The sequence below is a fragment of the Calonectris borealis genome, chromosome 15 (assembly GCF_964195595.1).
Source record: "Calonectris borealis chromosome 15, bCalBor7.hap1.2, whole genome shotgun sequence".
NCBI classification, from domain to species: Eukaryota; Metazoa; Chordata; class Aves; order Procellariiformes; family Procellariidae; genus Calonectris; species Calonectris borealis.
The window spans coordinates 17,596,720-17,610,299 of record NC_134326.1 but is presented as its reverse complement, the minus strand read 5'-3'; the positions used below and the strand labels follow the sequence as shown (position 1 = coordinate 17,610,299).

General features: G+C 44.5%; 1 long non-coding RNA gene across 4 annotated transcripts in view; it reads right to left on the bottom strand.

The window, feature by feature from the left end:
* LOC142088780 (uncharacterized) overlaps window positions 1-13,315 on the bottom strand; it is a 255,710-nt gene extending 242,395 nt beyond the window's left edge. For 2 of the 4 annotated variants that reach the window (XR_012675987.1, XR_012675988.1), the window contains exons 1-4: window positions 13,221-13,315; window positions 10,369-12,530; window positions 2,728-5,618; window positions 725-860 (exon numbers count right to left, since the gene is read on the bottom strand). This is a non-coding gene — a long non-coding RNA (uncharacterized LOC142088780). Of the gene's footprint in view, window positions 1-724; window positions 861-2,727; window positions 5,619-7,447; window positions 8,348-10,103; window positions 12,531-13,220 lie in introns of all 4 variants that reach the window. The other 2 variants (XR_012675989.1, XR_012675990.1) reach the window with 2 other exon arrangements.
* Window positions 13,316-13,580: the final 265 nt, after the last annotated feature.

Genomic DNA, 13,580 nt, shown 5'->3' with positions numbered 1-13,580 from the left:
AGCAGCTGACACTGCCACAAATTCTGGGTTAAGGAGACAGGAAATAAAACGCGTTTGAGAGGGCAATGTGGAAACTGGGTTTCTCTTTTATGTCAGGTCCTTGAATCTGAACCAACAGGAGCACGTGAGGGGAAGGATCCGGCCCTGTACCCTTGGGTCTGAGTTCGCTATGGAGTTGGGCTCCGTGGCTGTAGTAACCGGGGTCTGCTAAGGCGCAGTTTCTTCACTCTTTGTTGCTTCCTTACCAGATTTGGGGTCAAATCCTGGTTTGCGAGCTTACCTTCATTTTTCCTATTGATTTTGATGGAACTAGGGTTTGCTTTAATTCACTGAGCTCTTATCTTAGCCGACACATTTCAGATTCAGGGTGTCCCCCTTGCTCTAGCTATTTACCAAAACAGAGGACACGCAGCCATACCTGCGTGGGCTCAGACTTAGCATGTAGGAGCACAAATAAATCAACAGAGTTTAGCCATCAACTTCTGCACACATTTGCTGTGGCAGCACCCAAAGATACCAGCCAGACCAGAGTCCCATTTGCTGGATACTGCCTGTAGTTGTGCCTGTCTCTTGGCCAGGAGAAGACATTGGGGTTCCTGGTCTGCCTCCTTCAGTCCCAGGTTAGTTGTGGTAGAGGCCACCTTTCAACAACAGCTGTCAGAGATCACAGTGATACTTGAGATGGCTTTAAAGCCAAGAGAGGGACAAGTAGGAGAGCCATTACCTGGGACCACTTGATGCTTCTTATCCTTGACCCAAGTGAAGCACGCTGCTCCCAACCAGCAGCTTCTAACTCAACTTTGCTGGAGATGTGGAGAGCCACCAGTGTTTTTTAGTTTCCCTGGTGATCATTGTCAGATCTAAAACACAAAAATGAAATGAAAATAGAAATGTATCAGAATTATATACATTCATATTAATTATATACCTCTCTAACAGCTAGCCTTTCGTGAAATAGATTTTAGTGCTTTTTGCTAGATGTCTGCTTCTCAAGGGCTAGCATGAACTGGTCAAAAGGACAAGTATTTAATCTTCTAGTGATAGAGCAGACATTTTAATAGTGAGATTGTTTTATTCTTAGGATACCTTCAATGGAGGATATACATCTTCCCAAGGACAAATAATTACTTTAGCAGCCTACAGCAATTTGTCAATGAGAATGACCCTGAGACTAGTTAAAGTTCATAAGGTGCAACATGAGTCACCATTAGAAAATAACAGAACTATTTCTCTCAATGACACAAGGTGAAAATCCAATAGCAAACTGGTATGAAAAATTATGACCCGAACTAAATCAGAGATGGGTAGATGAAGAATTACAGTTGTTGCTCATTTAGGAAGCAAATGTGAGAGTATGTATTTTGAGTGCTTGAGAGAAAATTTGGTATCTTTGGTAACATATATATAAAGATAAAAAGGAAGAACATTGAAATGGTTTTCATTTTTTGCTGTAGTAATGGAATTTGAAAAGTTCCGTGAATAATCCCAGAAAGCATTTTAAGGGCTCCACTTTCAAAGTGCTGGTGGCTCAAGAGCAAACAGTCCGGCGGTCCAGCAGCATCACAGACAGTACCACACTGCAAAGTGTGTGACGCCGGAGGAGAAGCTGTAGGAAATGCACATGGATGAATGCAGGGGTTATACTATGTCTGTTCTTCTGCCTGATGCATATTCTGTGCTGCCAAACGTTGGCATTTACTCGTGATGTGGCACAGCTCAGGACGCTCTCTCCTGACGCAAGTCCTCGGTAGGCATGGCCTTGGCAGGACGCCCCGCTGCTCCGTCCCACAGCCTCCCTGCCTGAAAGCTGACCTACGGCTCCTGCTCTCCTCCACCTCCATATGTCACCGATGGGAAATGGCAGGGATAGGCAAGCGTGAAGCAAGAGACCCATTTGGGCTTTTTTCCAGCTCTGTGCTAGCAGCAGCACAGCCCCTGATATTTTGATGCTGGGCACGGGGATCTGCTGCGGCATGGCTCGCTCCTTTCCCAAACAGCTGGACAGGGTCTTGCCCAGTTTTCCAGCAGCTCATCCCTCACCCAGGAGGAGCACCAGACCAACCAGGGGAGCCACAGGGATGAGGCTCTGCTCCCTACTGCTGCTGAGTGCAGGTTGAGGCAGGTTTTACAGAACTACACTGTAAAACCTGACGGTGCACTGACAGAGCAAGCGAATATGGCCACTGATCAAATATGTACTCTGACGGATTACACACAATCTTAAATATTATAGGAGAACGTATTTCATCTAGACAGGAAACTTGAAGCAGGACACAACAGACATTTTTCTTAAAATATTAACAATTTACCATCTGAACTTTATCTTCTCCTTGGATAATAACCACTAGACACTGGGTAGAGGAACAATTGATTTAAGATCTCAATCAAAAGAAAGCATTCCTCTTATCTGTATAGCCAAGCAATGAAGTAACAGTCATCTGGGGTTATTGTACGTTTGTCAGTCCATTAAAAGCATAGACTCAAGATCTATATATGGAATGTAAGACATTTGCGGAAATGACTCTTGCAAAAATCTTTAGTGGTTAAGAGCTTGCAATCTATGCCTTTCCCTTGATTTCCACAATGTTTACTAAAAAGGACAAGGAAAAAAAAGATAATTTTTATACTTCCTATACTCAGACTTTCTTCCCTCCTTCCACATGATTTTGCTTGATGATTTGATTGCTACTCTGTTAAGGAGCGATATGGCGCACAAGGTACTCTTACCTCTATCCCTCTGCAGTGAGTCACGATGTCCTCACCCACTTTGGTGCAAATGCAGGGAACTTCTTCTATGGGTTTGGAAATAAGACCACAGCACCTTAGTAGTGATTTGAGTTGTGTTATTTTGTGTACTAAAATATTTGCCACTGTGAATTTATCAGTGACCTATTCCTGACAAAGCTTATATTGCATGCCCAACACTGAGTGTGAATGCAGTTTGAAATGCACAAACTAATGATGAATGACTGATTTCAAACAAGACCAATTTAATAATGATTTTTCCCCACATTCTGCCATCTCTTGCCAAGGTCTTCCTCTTCTTCCCCACACGCAGCTCAAGGAGAAATGATGGCGATGGGCACAGATGCCATCAACACCAACCGATTGCACAGGCTTCGGAGTGCAATGCACTCGTCCAAACTGCACCAAACTTTCGGCACGTCTCCCACATGGCACAGAGTGAGGTGGCTGAGGAATCTGGTGCAAGTCGTGTTTATTTTTAACACGACTATTCTGCAAAGATAATTGTGTCAAGCTGAATGCACGGTGCACTGGTTACATTTCTATTCCAGTTACCATGGTTGCTAATACTTAAAAAACTGCCTGAGAAAGGAAGGGAATTGTTCTCCCCATGCTGGGAAATGTCTCCCTGGTTCATTCCTGCCCACACAGTGCAGCAATGCTGCTGGTCTCCACTTCAGATGTGAAAGCTTGCAGAGATCTGCCTAGCCGGGTCTGGCAGACGGAGCTCGGTTTCTTGTGGTTTATCTCTGCACTGGCAGAACAAATCTCCTCATCTCTACTTTGGTTTTATGGAGGGAGAAATCTTTCTTACTATAGCTGCCAGTAGGCATCTGTGGGAGAAAAAAAAAGTGCACTTGCATCCCAAAGACTCTTCTGGTGTATTTGATCTGAGCCAGTAGCAGTGTGCAGACCAGGCGGACAAGAACAAGGCAAAAGCCTAGAAGAGCAAACCAAGTGCAGACTCAGTCCATGCTCCCTTAAGCACAATGCTCCTCTATGATAAGCACGGTCACAAAACAAGTGTTTCCAAATATGATGGATTTGAGCATAATAAAGTGAGCCGTTTAATAGCATGAGCCTTTGCCTTAGTTCTGTTGCTAAACAGGGGTAGCTCGGCAGCAGCATCTCCATTCCTGGCAGTAGGTTCTGCCATGCCTACAGCAGAGCAAGCTGTGCGGGTGCAGTGTGACAGGACGTACCACCGACCCCCCGTGCGCTGTGCCAGGGCCCCCCAGCCATCGTTAGTGTGGGTCTTATCTCCCCAGTGCTATGGTCCATGCGCTGGACGGACCTGACCCACCTCACTCTCAATAGGCACTGCTGACAGCATATATAAAATCCCTCTACCTGCCAATCCCCTTCAGTATTCTCTGTAGTTCGGAGCAATAAAAAAAATATTGAATCAATAAGGATTTGAAAAGTCTTTTGACTCCAGGTCTGCTGCAAATCCTCCAGAAGGTTGATTTCCCTCTAGCTCTCTACCTACCTACATCCATGTGATGATTCCCTACGTACAAAGAACTAAAAATGTCACACCAAAAAATACCTGAACTTTGTGGAGTTTAAATTCACAATGAATTATGCATTATCAATCAGGCAAAACAACTAGCTGAATCATTAGATCTCTAAAATGGTTTCAGATTCAAAGGGACCTTGGTTCAATTTACCTTCATTTAGGAGACTCAAAATAGGGTTTAGTGCCGGTTTAGTTAAATTCACACCTTTATTCACTTGCATTCACTTCTCTGAGCATTTCCATGAAGATGTTTCCCTTTGTCCAAATGGTGACTTGCCTGGGAATTATAACCAGTGAGTTCTCACCATCAGCACCAATTTCTCCTTTCTACTGGTTTGAGTGAAGTCTTTCAGCAGAAGGTTGCTGCGGGAAGCCTCACTCCTCAGGGCAGTGGGGGATTGCTGCACTGGTCAGCACAGTAGAGAAGCCCTGCAGAGAAGAGGAGGAGCTGGGTGGTCTCATCCTGCCGGGGAGCTGTACCACCGAGAAATGGCTGCTGCTGCGGGCAGAGGCTCACGTGGAGGTGCTGCTGCACATCGCCTGGAGCAGGTTCCCAGGAGCTTTTACTGAATCACCGTTAAATGACAGGAACGGAACAAGGGACCAGAAACTGAGTAAGTCACCAAAACAAATAAATGTTTATTGCCCACCCGATCATCTGCTGAAACGCTCCTTGTTCCTCCATGAGAATTCGTAATTTTATTGCTAATGTTTCAAAGAAAATTATTAAACATATCCAGGAAGAAAAATATTTCTACTAAAATAGATTTTTCCTGTTTTCATAAAAAATCTTTTGACCAGCTCTTCCTAGGCACCTTGGCATGCCATTCCCTGCTGTAATTCCTAGACCTAATTAGTCAAATGCCTAAGCAACCATTTGGAAATCACTGCTCTGCAAGCACTGTTATTTTTCCTCTGTTTTCTGGTACACAGCTGACCAGAAGGCATTATTGTATGTGGTAAGCTACAACCACACCTGTATTTAGATACTTGAATCTGACTGTCACAAAATAATAAATTGGAAAAGGTCTCAAAATATATCCAAGACAAGACACTGTCATACATCTGTGCTACTCTGAGCCTCTGCAATGGATGCTTCCTTATATTCCTGTCTATCTGTCCTCAGGCCTCACGTTCTTATTCTATTTTTTTACTGAAACTGTTAACAAAAAAGCAGTATGTGTTTACATTCCATAGTGTCACCTGGTGCAGGACAGCAGATCACCTCCGATCAGACCCTCTGGTTCTGCAGCATATTATTCGATACACGGTGGGTTTGGCTGGGAAGTATTTTGTCCCTGTGCTCTAGAGAGGTGAGTTGAGACTTCACAGCGGCTCCTTTTGGCTTCTGAATCTGCCAACAGAAAAAAGCAATAAAATTACGTGGATCGTTGACATTTCAGTGAAAGAGAGTCATGGAATTAAGGCTCACCTGACTCTACTCTTTCCTACTAAATGAGTATCTGGTTTATTGCAACCTATTCATAAAGTTATCCATCATTCCTCACAAAATTTGGTACGAATTCATGTGAAAAGTCATTACCATATTCACCTTTCATTACTCTCCTATCTTTATGCCCATTCAACCCAGCTGCAAAAATAATAGCGCATGACGCCAGTGCCAACGAACAAGCAATGTCGTGGGATGAGGCGGCCATAGCAGCGGTCACCGCCGGGGCACAGGTGCCAGCGGGTCCGGTGGAAGGCGAGGACACAAGGCAACATCTCGTGTGTACACATAATCCGCTCTGTCTCAATTACACAGTTCACAGGCAGCTAATAACCCAGTAACGATATGCTGAAAAGAACTGGTGAGTACTTATAGACTGCTACACCAGCAGAATATCAAGATGGAGCAGGGAGCTGCGGGCCATGCAAAGGCTGAGACCCTGGTGGAGTCGGCCGTTTTCAGTCAGAAAAGCTCCCCACTGATGCAACTCATGAAAAACCCCAGAACGATAGAAATACGCGGGGGCAATGCCATTTCCTCCCTCCCGGTGCTGGCAGAGCCGAATCCCGCAGACATCACAGCAAGCCCGCGCTGGAGGCAGGGCATCCTCCGAGCCGCCTGCCAGCGTTTGTAGACCTGCTTGTTTGATTATTATTTTTAAGCTTGTTTGAGCAGAGGCTCCTTTTTAGAGACCAGTGCTCCCTGGCCAGACCTGGGGAGAAAAGGGACATTGACGTCTCTCTTCAGACATTTTGAGATACAAAAAGCAAGTTATGAATAATACGAAGTTCCACTGGCAATGTGCATAATGTGCGCAAGAAGCACAGGAGAATGGAGGGCACTTGAGAGCCAGGTCACAGAAAGTGCTCCACGTGCAGCATTTCTCAAGAGCAGATCAAATAGAGTTTTAGTAAGGACTTATAAATATTAATACAGCACCTGTTTCAATTACTTTCAACTAGCAGGAGCAGTCATGCCCGGTGTGCATGGTGACACAGAAAGGGAGCAGTTCGTGACAAGTCTGCCATGTTTACTTTCATGCTCTTTTGTAGGATTGCATGGGATTCTTCTTTAATTGGCACTCTGGGGTAAAAGGAAAGGTAATCTAATCACAGGCTGAAGAAGGTAAAGCTTCGTAATTTAATAGACGTGCACCACATCCTCAGAAAAAGGAGAAGAAGGGTACGGTGGGTACCAGAACTGAAGAAGGGGATCTCAGGAAGGGATGCAGGTCTGAAGTATATATGCCTGTTTCTAGAAATGCCTTTGGCTACTTGAATTATTCAGAATTGCCAGCATATTACCTTGCAGTAAGTACCCTCCTACGTAGAGGAAAATGCAGCAGATATTAAATTTTGTTCAGTGTCAATATAGAATTTATTGCTGCCTTCATACCCGATGAGAGACTGCTTTGTTACTGGTCAGCGACTGCAGGCGGAGGCTACCCAGGTTAAAGCCCTTTACAAATGCTACTCTTCTGTAATAGAGAAATTCCTTTTTTGGGTAAAGGGCAATCCATTCAGTTCTGCCCACCTGAAAATTTACAATGCTTGAAAGCGAGCTACTATATTTCACCTGATCCCGAAACCTTCCTTCACACCGGGTGTCCAAATTGAATTCTGCCACAGAATGTGAAATCAGCTGGCACTGCCCGAGCTGCCGGGAGCAGCGTCTGCCCCGCGTGCCTTCTGGACCTGCGCTCCGCGGGTGAGGCACTGGCTTGCCCCTCTTACCTGGCACAGTTCTATGCACCGTGCTGGAGTTCAGACGCTGATAAATAACGATGACACAGCTCAGGAGTTTAAAATACGAGGGGAAGAAATAGAGAATAACCACAAAACATTTACTGTCAAATAAGCTCAAAGTGCTTTTATAAGTGTTACTCATGTCATGAGATACTGCTGTGATACAGTGATAAACACACCCCACCATAAAAATGTTACGTATTTGCTTTTTAAGTCACCTCCAAGTATTTCAGTGCAGAAAACTTTTATATAGCATCATTGTACTGTATCACATATGAGCACCTGCACGTCCTGAGAGCTTTTGCACCACAGCAGAAGGAAGAGAGGTGATACTGGCCTCTCGCAGATGAAGAGCAGAGTCACATGAAGAGGCTTGCCAAGGTCACAGAGACAGGCTGAGCAGGTTGGAAACTTGCTCCAGCATCCCCCAACTCCAGAAGAAAACTGTACTTGCTGAACTCTATTTCATCGTGAAAATGCCGGAGCTTTGTAATGAGGCACCAGAGTGAGCATTTCAGAATAACCCGTCAGGGAGGGAGGAAAGAATATACTGTAGGAACAGGTTTCTGGATGATAACCTGTTGATAACCTATGGTAATATTCTATATAATCCCTGCTTATCCTCTCTCCCCTTTATCCATCCCTCTTTTTCAGCAAGAACCCACATGCATCAGGGTGAATAAGAATATGGTGGGTTAGGTATTTCAGTACTTCAGTTTATTACACAGATATCTTGGGACCAAAATCCGGATGCTCTCACACTCATCTTCCCCTTTTTGTTTCTGCCTTCCTGTTTTAGCCAGAGGGACCTCAGCTATTCCTTGAAGCTGTTTCTGATGTATTTTCCATGAGCAAAAGGAGAACTTTTTTTCTTCCATCAGCAATTTTCTACAGTAAATAAGAAAAGGAAATGGAAAACCTCGTAGGAAGTCCCAGGCTGCTGAGGCTTTTTAAATCAGCTCAGAGCTCAGACACGAGGCAGATTAATCACCAAACAGACATGTTGAGCCAGTGCAGAAGATGACATTTCAGGGTTAGCGTAAGGAAGAAGGATTAATTGAGTGAAGGGACTAGGAACAAGAAAAGCCTGAGCATGAACCACCAGGTACAGGAGAGTCAGGATGTGACAACACTGAGACTATTCAACAAAATTAAGCATGGCCATGGAAAAGATTTCCTTTGCATGAACACTGTGATCTCATTCTAATGTGCTTGCAAGAAATTGTAGATGATTAATTGGCTCATTTCCATATCCTGCTCCTAAGCGAGGTACTTAAAGGAAACCGTGTTTCTTTTGCTGCCTGACCTACAAATACAGGGTGTCAGCCACTCCAAAGAAGCTTCAATGTGAAAAAGGATGGAGTGATGAGCAGCACATATTAAAGAGACAGGCAAAACAGGTAATAGCCCCTGTGTCCCCTGAAATATATCCCATTCCTTAGGTTAACACTTTAAAAATGTATCGCATGGAAAGGTACCCTTCATTTAACAAAAATAAATAACTAAAGTCAAATAACAGGTTGCTGTCGACAGAAAGCAGCACTTGCCAGATATAATGATGCCTTTTCATGCAGTGTTAGTGCTCCAGAATGGTTAATCTTTGCTCAATGGTCCTTTTACCCTAAAAATACTTAAGATACATTGCAGTGCTTTCTCCACCGGTAAACCTAGATGTAATACTACAGCCATCAGAACTGAGAATCATATCCCTTTGTCATTTCTCCCCTCCCATTTGCCTACAACTGCTGCAAGGTAGAGCCAAAAAAAAAGAAAAGAAGGAGCAGAAAAGCTTCTGCTGCCTCAGGTGCACCCTCGCTCCTCGTGGATGGTGCAGTTCTGCTCGCCGAACAGCTGGTTCCTTCTTAACGCTTCATTTACTCCTGATTACCAACGGTGTATCTCCTTGTATATCTTCAGCCCCAAATATTTAGTTTTCTTGGGGCTGGCAGCTGAATGTCAGAGCACCTAAAAGCTGGTTTCCACATGCTCTGTTTCTACATAATGATGTTACTCATGAATAAGCAAGAGGAGGGGTTTACTCCTATCTAAAACCAGGCAGGTAAGCAAATGTTTCATATTGGGCATGGAGATGAGCCACCAGTGGGATTTTATCTGGTGCTGGAAAATCTGGAGTGTGTTTAAATAGCTACTGAACTGGGTAGTCTCGGAGTACAAGGTACAGCTGCCTTCTCGTGGAGGTTTGTCAATTCTGAGCCAGTCGGGGAAGAATCAGCTTCTCAGAGACAAATATCCAGAGATCTCAACTGAAAAAGTGTGGTTTTGACTTGTGTGTCATTCTGAAAACCTTCCCATCAATCCATGACTTCATTTCAGTTTCTCAGCATTGCTAATTTGTTCTGAAGCTGCCATTGATTTACTGCTCAATTTCTGAGCAGTTTGAAGAGTTTTTCCCCAGCATAAACGCTACTTATTTGAAGTAGAAATTGATGGGAAAACTTCTTTTAATTTGCAAAAACAGAGAAGGTTAAAAGGGGCAGAGAAAAACCTCCTCAAACCTGTGATTGGCAGTTTTTGACATAGCAATGGTAGAATAGCAGTTCCTGTACTTATTCAAAAATTAAAGAAAAAACCAAAACTACTCCACCTTTCTAACCCTCGCATCACTGAGACAAGTTGAAAGGACCTCCCCAGGGCAGAGCATTGTGGTCTGGCTCAGGAGGTTCACAAGGCAAGTGCCGACACATGAGGTTACAGTTCACTCGTGGTCCGGTGCAACGTTTGGTACCGTGTATTTGCAGCGCATGATTCAAAACGAACTGACTCTGACCTTTGAGGTTACATTACCTATGGTGATTTTACAATGTTTTACAGATATCAACAAAGTAAACCTTAACACCATCTCCCCTTTTTGCTCTCCCCTACGTGATCTGAGGCAGCTGAGTACTCACCTTCTAAACACAATGGGGGAGAGGGAAAGGCTTCACATCCTGCTCCAGGACATCCCCAGTGAGATGGAGCAGGTTGCAGATCTCCAGATCCGTGACCTCAAGTCATACTTTAAACCATCAACCCAAACCAGTGCTCTCCATCTTTCCCAGCATTTCCAAACCAGGTTACCCTCTCTTGCCATCTGTTGCCACTATTGCACCGCCGTACGCTTGTATTTTCCGTCAGGATGGAGCAGGCTTTCAGAACGAATTCCACCGTTACCACACGAAGTAGCACTGTTATCAAAATATAGTAACGAACCAGTTCTGAAATGATTTAATGTGGTTCTCATCTGAAGTGTGCAGAGACACCTTACTGTGTCATTTTCCACTAAATACAGTGTTTCTCTTTGCTGAAATTATTTGCCATTTACCAGTGTCTGTACATTTGCATTCTTTCTTGTTGCATTATGTTTGTAATGAATTTTCATTTGTACATTGTAATGTCTCTTTCAGTCATCACACAAATGCTGCTTCTTGTTTCCTCATCCAATAACTCAAAAGCAGAGGCTGTAATTTCCAAGTGTAAAGGAAAACGATATTTTTGAAGGTTGTGTTCTGTGCAGAATAATTCAAAGTACGTCACATTTCTTCCACTGTGAGATCCTTGATCATTGGTTTCTTCTTTCTATTAATAAGCTGTTACCAGTAACACTGAAATTTAGTTTCCTGGGTGAGCGTTACAAACCTAGAAGGGAAATACCTTGAACTGTTTTTCCTTGGAGTTCCCCGCTGCCTGCCATTCCCAGAGGAGAAGGACGTTGCCATTGCACCCCTCTGCCTGGGATGGTGCCCTGCCTCTGCCTTAGGCAAAGGCACAGTGCAGGTTGTTTGAAAAACAGATTACTGGTATAGGAGGGGCTGGTGCAAGTTAATAAGAGGTGCGGTGTGCATGTAGGAGACGCAACAATGGGGACAGAGCTGGCAGTCAGTGAGCAGTTCTGTCTCCTGCTGTGCTGCATATTGTGGTGGCTCACTGTTCTGGAGCTAAAATTGCTGTTTTGGATATCGTTAGCCTCCATAGTTCAAGATAAGATTAATTATGAATAACAGACCATACTGTTCTTTTATCACAGGTTTTTGATTAACATGAGACATTGTCTTTGGATATTTCTGTGCCAAATTATCCGTTCAATTACTGAAGCCTACATCCCAAGTATTTACAACTGGTTGTTCTTGTTGAAGGAGAACAGAAAGAAAAGGATGAAAAATAAAATTTAGCTCTCTTTCAACTCCTGCCCAACACTCCTGCGTGCATCATTCAAGTCTTGTCTGTACCTACAGTGGGAAGTGAAAAAGCTTACTAATATTTGTTGGGTTTTTTTACAGCTTTTCACCTTTTAGGCCAAACTCAAAGCAGCGCTCTGATCTTCACAACATATGATTGAATGCTAAAGCAAGACACACTTTAAGTCAAACAAATATCGTGTAAATCCGCTGCAGCCTGGGAGAGGCATGCCTGCACATCGGAGGCGAGAGGGGATCGCAATGGGATGAACAGGTTACAGAGAGGGTTTTTGCAAAATGCAGTTCATGAGCCTGTCCTGCTGCTGCCAATTCTGCAGCAAGACTGAGCAGGGCCGTGGCTTCTGGGAAACCTTGTGCAGGGTCTGAGCAGCCGAAAGCTGCTCTCTACACCACCCCCGCGCTTCCGCCCTTTGGGCTCATCGCACCCCAGCGTCGGCGGCTGTGTCTCTGCCCTGTCATGGACCCACAGCTGCAGGAACCCCCCACCCCCGTGCCCCACACCCCGCTGTGCATCCCGGCCACGAAAGCAGCCTTGTGTCAGCCTTCACCACTTCAGAGGACTGAAAGTAGGTTAGATTAAATCTGGTGGACCAGATTTTGGTCACCTTAAAAACAATAACAACCCCCCCCACTTTTCCCTCACAGCCCTCCCACACACACATCTGCCATGCTTAAACTGGAAAATTAAATCATTTTTCCACTCAGCTGGCAGGAGTCATGAGAACAACAGTATTTAAAACAAATTAACTGCTTCAGCAAAGCAGCAGAACGCAGAGGCGAGGAGGGCGGGAGGTCTGGCTCAGCAGCACGGTGGTCGCAGCCGGGTCTGTCCCTGCCTTTGGGGCGCAGCGGCTAGGAGGGAGGGCTTGGCCAGTCTGGAACGAGATAAATAGCAAAGTCAACATGGAGAAGAGCACTTTCGCAAGGACAGCATTCAGGGCAAGCAGCAGCATGATGGGGCGGGTTGGGCAGAGTGGCCGCTGCTGCACCGCGACCTCCCAGCCTGGGTCGGGGGAGCTCTCCCTGCATGCAGAGGTGCTCGGTCAGAACTGGAGAGAAAGGAACAGGGAGGAGACAGGCAGATCCTTCACCTTTTTGTCATTCTCAGTTTCCCCACTCAAAAAAAAAACAAAAAAAAAGCTTAACCTTACTATTTCGTAGTGTATATTGTGGCAATAGATTAAGGGTCTTGCAGGGAACTGCAAATATTAATTATTCTCAACCCTTAAGCGATGCTTTCTCTGTCATTCAGAAATACAAGGCTACTGTGCTCATTTATAAATGCCTTGACTTTGTCTGTAATTCAGACATCCAAGTGTCATCCGAAGCACATGGACTGTCTATCTCATTTGAAATGAAATGTCTCCTGTCACATGCTAGATGAGACTTTTATCTTTCTGGAGATGCACCTAAATGAAAGCACACGTGTTACTTCTCAGTTGAACTGGCATTTAGGTGCATTTCCAGAAAAATAACATTCCCTTACCAAAATTAAAGTTATTCTATCTTATTTAATTAATTAAACTGTTTTGCTGACCTCCTCTCTGCATTGTATTTCCACTTACCTTGTGCTTCATTAAACTTGCATGAAGCTATCCAGCCATCAGTGGCTTGTGCTTAGGTTGCCAGGAACTAATCTGACAACAGATTGGAAATCACCATGTAAAATAATAAGCAGCTTTTACTGGAGTTATGAAAATACCTATGTCATGGAAGGTGGTGCAATTAGCAGGGAAGCAGCTGAGGTCCTAATAGTGAGGGAGAGAAGATGACAGACAGACAGAAACAGAGTTAAATCTGCTCCGGAGAGAAATGGGCTGGTGACAGCTCTGGGACTGGAGGGAAAGAGAAGAAATCGAGTGAGCACAGAAGCAGGCGAGGAGAACTGCGGCACGACCACAGTAGGTTTTACTACTGCACTTTTT